This window comes from Pistacia vera, unplaced genomic scaffold, assembly GCF_008641045.1.
Source record: "Pistacia vera cultivar Batoury unplaced genomic scaffold, PisVer_v2 Contig320, whole genome shotgun sequence".
NCBI lineage: Eukaryota > Viridiplantae > Streptophyta > Magnoliopsida > Sapindales > Anacardiaceae > Pistacia > Pistacia vera.
In genome coordinates this window covers 3,501,944-3,507,702 of record NW_022196136.1, presented here as the reverse complement: position 1 = coordinate 3,507,702, position 5,759 = coordinate 3,501,944, and the positions used below count along the sequence as shown (strand labels likewise).

At 35.2% G+C, this 5,759-nt stretch overlaps 1 long non-coding RNA gene across 1 annotated transcript; it reads left to right on the top strand.

Moving 5' to 3' along the window:
• Window positions 1–270: 270 nt before the first annotated feature.
• On the top strand, window positions 271–1,385 carry LOC116136893. The gene is made up of 3 exons (XR_004129072.1): window positions 271–1,012; window positions 1,106–1,215; window positions 1,318–1,385. It is a non-coding gene; the product is annotated as an uncharacterized LOC116136893 (long non-coding RNA).
• Window positions 1,386–5,759: the final 4,374 nt, after the last annotated feature.

The following is a 5,759-nucleotide window of genomic DNA, read 5'->3' as shown; positions in this document are numbered from 1 at the left end:
GTTGTATATCAACAGTTCAGAAAGTAGGCTTAAGGTATTTTCTGAGATTGTTCAACAACTTAAATTGCCTTATCGGAAACTTAATCTCTATTGTAAAACAAGGTGGAATTCTACCTATGAAATGTTGGCAATGACAATTAAGTTTAAAAAGGTTTTTCCAAGATTGAAAGAGAGGGATATCAATTATCATAATAATCTGAGCAACGAGGATTGGGAGAAAGTGGAGAAAGTCTGTGAAATTTTAAAAGTATTTAGTGGTTCCACCAAACTCATTTCAGGAAGTGATTATCCAACGTCTAATTTATTCTTGAAGGACGTGTGTGTAGTGAAATGTATGTTAGATAGTAAAAGTGAATCTAAAGATGATTTTATTAGGGTAATGGTTAGGAGAATGAAAGAAAAGTTTGATAAATATTGGGGGGAATGTAATGTGTTGACGTTTGTGGCTGCTGTATTGGATCCTCGGTTGAAAATGAGGGTTATTCAGTGGGCATTCCCTAAGATGTATTCTGAGACAAAAGCATGGGCAAATATGATGACGGTCCGGGATGTATTGTATGAGTTATATGGGGAGTATATTCAAGCTAATCAAGGTGTGACTATCGCCCATGCTTCTACATCACAAGGGGATGTACATGGAGCCATTGGTGAGGGACCCGAGGCCTGGGATGATTTTAGCAGTTTTTAGGACGTGATTGAAACTGTTGAGCCTAGTATGTCTGAGTTGGACTGTTATTTGGGAGAGGGATGCCATAAGTGTGTGGGAGATCATGACTCATTCGATGCCTTACAGTGGTGGAAGGCAAATTCAACCAAGTATCCTATATTGTCTACGATGGCTCGTGAGATACTAGCCATTCTGATCACTACGGTTGCTTCAAAGTCTGCATTCAGTGCTGGGAGTAGGGTTATTGATAGCTACCGAGCTTCTTTGTCACCAACTACGGTGGAGATGTTGTTATGTGGATCTGACTGGTGTCGCACTTTGAATGGAGTGAAGAAAGGGTGTAAAGTAAATTCCATTGATTACATGTTTTGTTTAATTCAATATTTAAAATTACTTTATTCTAACCTACAGATTATTTTTATCTCTTTTTCATTTTAGAAAGAGGAGGATCACTTGGAGATTCAACTTCTTGTTCTGTTAGGTGATGGGAGTCAGCAGATTGGTTGATTCACCCGTGAGTTATTGCCTGTGGCAGTAGGATTCTACAGGTCTATATTTATTATTTTTGTGCTAAGGTTTGCATTTTCATCGTTACGGTTTATATAAAATAACAATTGTACTTAATGTGTTTCATATTGATTTGTTTGTAGGAGGAGTGGGGCTACAATGGACATACAACCAATTATCTTTTGCTGTTATATATATTTTTTGATGGATGGGGATGTCACTTGATGTATAGTTATGCTAACCCCCCATTTTGTTTTGATGAAAACTTAATTAAGTCAAGTGAACTAAACAAAAAACCTTTAGTTCACTTAACTTAATTTGTGATACATATAGTATGTTGAATGATAAATTATTAATAGCAGTAGCATTTGATTTAATATTTATTTTAAGTAGGTTTAATTGTTGGGTGATGTATGAGGACATGAGAAGAAAAAAATTACAATATGTAGAATTGAAAAGTTGTTTGAGGATGGCCAAAAATCAAAATGAATCTTGAAAATTTTACAAAAAACTTCAGAGGATTAGACTTGCGTGTTGCCAAGGTAATTAAAATTTTTTTTTTTTTTGATTTTTTCTTAAAAAATTGAATTTTTTCGAGCCGGCTTAACTCAACTCTATAAGCCGGCTCGAAATATTCCCAACTCTTTCCCGAGCTGAGTTGAGCCATGAAATCTGCGGCTCGGCTTGTAACGCCCCACTTGAGGTACGTAGTTACTGTTCTTTCGTTTGCTCTTATTTGAGATGGTTTAGTGGTAATATTGTTTGATTGACATTAGTACGAGTGTGGTGTTGACTAATTGCCTTGAAATTGGTTAAAAATAGAAGAAGTGTAGTGTGTCAAGCTTCGCCGGGGCGAAGAAGAATCTTCGCCGCGGCGAAGATATGTTGAAACCAAGGGAAACTTTCTGGACAGTTTCACCGCGACGACAGAAGTTTCCTCGCCGCGGCGACGGCCCGACCAAAATGTTTACTAAGTTTTAGATATTTTCTTCATTAAGGGCAATTTGACCATTCTACCCCTAATTAGCAGGAAAAGTGGGGAGTAAATTGTAAGGAAATTTCAAGGAGAATATGTTAGTATGGGGGTGTGTTAGTAAGGAATCAAAGGATATGGATGGAATTTCCATAAAAGAGCAAGGGCAAAATGGGAAGAATGAGTATTAAGAGATATTAAAAAGGGTTTAGCCTTTGATTGTTCTTATTTTTCCAGTTCCCCACGCCTCCTTTATTCTTCTAAACTCTCTCAAATTTCCTTCCATCTTTCAAGGATTCCAAGAGCCTTTTGAGAAACTTTTAGTAGGGTTTTAACCTAAAGCCCTAAGGTAAGGGTTTGTGCTTTAGATGAGAGTTTTCCTATGTTTTGATTAGAATCTCATGTTGTGATTGTTGGTGGAAATTTAGAGAGAAAAGCAAGTTTCCAAAGGAAAGGAGAAGTGTTAAAGAAGCAAATTTCTCATAAGGTAAGTAAACTCAACCTAAGTTGAGATCAAGAACTCTTTTGAGTAGATTGAAATACATATGTGCTTTCTTTTAATTGTTGAATGAGAGTAGTATTATGTTTGAGTTATGAGTTATGAGAAGGTGGTATTTGCTTGATGTTGGGTTGAGTTGATAGAAGTTGGAGGAAGTTTTGAGCAAGCTTATGGAAGTGTTTTTATTGTGACAGGGAATTTAGATGGTTGTGAGGGAGTTTCTCCCATTTGGTTGATTAAAGAAAACAGAAAAGTTAAATTAGAGTAGAGTTACTTATGCACATGAGTTGCTTGATAAAATGCCAAAGAATCATAAGTAAGGGTAGAAAGCCTTAATTGTTGCTAATGTCATAGTTACTTTCATAAATGCATTAATGAGTATGAGCCATTGATGTGCATTAATTATGCTTTACTTATGCATTAGAAAAGAAAGAGTAGAGACTTTTGAGTTTAGACTACTCTAAGAGTAGAAAGAAAAAGAGAAGGAGCACTATAGAGTAAGCTAGAGTAGTGCTTAATAAGAGAATAGAGTAGGGTGTGCGATGGGGAACCGGTGAGTACGGATAGAGTATTCCGCATGTACGCCGCATTAATAAAGCGGCCAGAGTATCAGAAAGAGAAGTGGTGTAGCCGTAGTGTACATGCGGATGAGGGCTATACCCGAGTTTACCCGAGAGATTCTATGCACTCACATGGCCAAGGGTTTCGAATCCATGCATAACCAAGTCCGATCGGCTAGAATGAGTAGAAGTCACACGGAAGTGGGAGCGAGTCCAGCGTGCCTCCGGTCAGATGGGGCCGTGACTCTAGAAAGAAAGTTAGTATAGAAGAGTATGAGAAAGAGTAATTAGCTAGTGATTAAAGAAAGAGTTAAGAGATATTTGAGTTCAGGGGTTTACTTACTGAGCCTTGTTTGTGCTCATCCAGTTGTTCCCTATGTTTTTGCAGGTTCTAGATGAGGGCACAGTCGGATGGACATCGGCACACGAAGAGAAATGGCTACACTGTCCACCCTCTTTTGATAGTTTTGCATATGTCACAAACCTTGTATATATTTGTATAAAGAATGCATATGTTTAATGAAAGAAAAATTTTGGGCCCAACTTTTTATATTATGGTTACGTGTATTTTCACTGTGCATGTTTTTATAAGAATCGAGTCGTTACACGGCTCAAGCTCGGCTCGATTAATAATCCTCTCTCACGAGTCGAGCTCGTTAAGCGGAAAACTCGGCTTGTTAACACCCCTATCAGTGAGCATACGACGACAATTATGTTGGGGTTTTTGGAGAGTGAGTGTTGGTGAGTCCAAAGGTGGTGAAGTGAGTGATTTTCATTGAGTGAATCGACTAGAAAAGGCAAAAATCAATTGGCCAAAACAACGATATGTTGCCAGTGATTGGCAGAGCGAACATGGGAAGGGTGAGATGAGTTTTGGTCAGGAGGTTGAGGGGAGTGTTTTTGTGGTGATGAGGAGTGTTGTCATTGTCGGAAACATGCCTTAGTTGGCTTGGGTTGTCGACGTCGACAGTGGTGTTTGGGGTGTTTTTACAAGATTTCAAACTTGTAAGAACCTATAGAAATTTTAGGGGTATTTTTGTTTAATTTCATACCTTTGAACATCGATTCAACCTGTCAATCCCGGACTTTTCTGGGTTTCACCCCAGGTTGGTTATTAAAACATTGAGTTAGACTACAAGATTCAGAATTAATTATGTACATGTGCATGTGCATGGTTTAAAATTATTGATGATTTTCTCTTGACGCAAATAGCTTTCCATGTATGAAACTAATGAGCACGTTGGTACTTTGCCTTTGCTTCAGAAACAAATATAGTTTCAGTCGGTTCCCAATTCTAGCCGACTCTATAGTTTCATTTTCATTGACCATTCTCTTTTATATGCATTATCAGTGTCACTCTTGAGACCAAGAGCGGACCTAGGATTTTTGCCCAGGGGGACCTCTGTAACTTCACCATTGTTTGTCAAGCAACCAGTGACAATTTTAAAAAAATCACTAAACCTTAAGCAAAGGAAATAATATAATATCAATAATCTGAAAGAAAATAATGCACCAATATAATACTTTACCACTTGAATAAATCTATGAGAAACAAAATCTTGAGTAAATTATGTTGAAAATAACATTCAATTCATGAGGAAACACAAGAAAATTTTTATGTGGAAAAACCTCTTCAAGTGAAGAGAGCAAAAGACCACGGAATCTAACGATCCACTTAAATCCAATATAATTAAAAGAGTTTACAACAATCACAATCCACAAAAAATGTTCTACACAAACTTCTTATTTCTTTTTTTTTTTCTTTAATATATATATATATATATATATATTTTTTTTTTTTTTTGCTTTTAAAGATTATAATATAAAATTTCATGACTTTGATCAAGCCTAACCTAAGCTAAAGTTAACCAAAACTTAAATTAAGTCAATGTTGCCTTGACTTTTAATATGAATTAATAAAAAAAAGGGAATTTTTCTTAGTATAAACATAGATAATAACTCAAACTTCTTTAATAATTTTAAGCAGTTAGACGGTGACGTTTGAATTGTAGGAAAGTGGGGAGTGAAGGGTGAAGAATAACATTCAGTAAAATATAGTTAAGGTTTAATTTAGGAAAGCAGAAACATTCTTAAACACAAAATGCAAAACAAACATATAAGATCCATGTCTTTTTCCATCAAATTATAATAAAAAACCTTAAAAAAAAAAAGCATAATTCAACCCTAAAATAAACTAAAATGAAATGAACAATACACATACCTAAAACTGAGAAAACATAAAACGAAGCTAGTTGTTACACCTTGATGAGTGAAAGCTTCAATAATTTTAGTTTTCAAAAATTTTAAGAATGAATAACATAGAGAAAGTGAATGAAAGAATGAGAGAATAAAAAATTTTAGAGATAAAATCATAAAATACAGATACACGTAGAAAAAAAAGTAGAAAGAGTTTTAAACTTTTAATATGATGTAAACATGGAATATATATATTAATAACAAGTTTTTTATGAGTTTGAATATATGTATAATATTTCTTATCTTTTAAAAATTTGAAGATAAGCTATATATATATAATTTTTTTAACAAATGTGA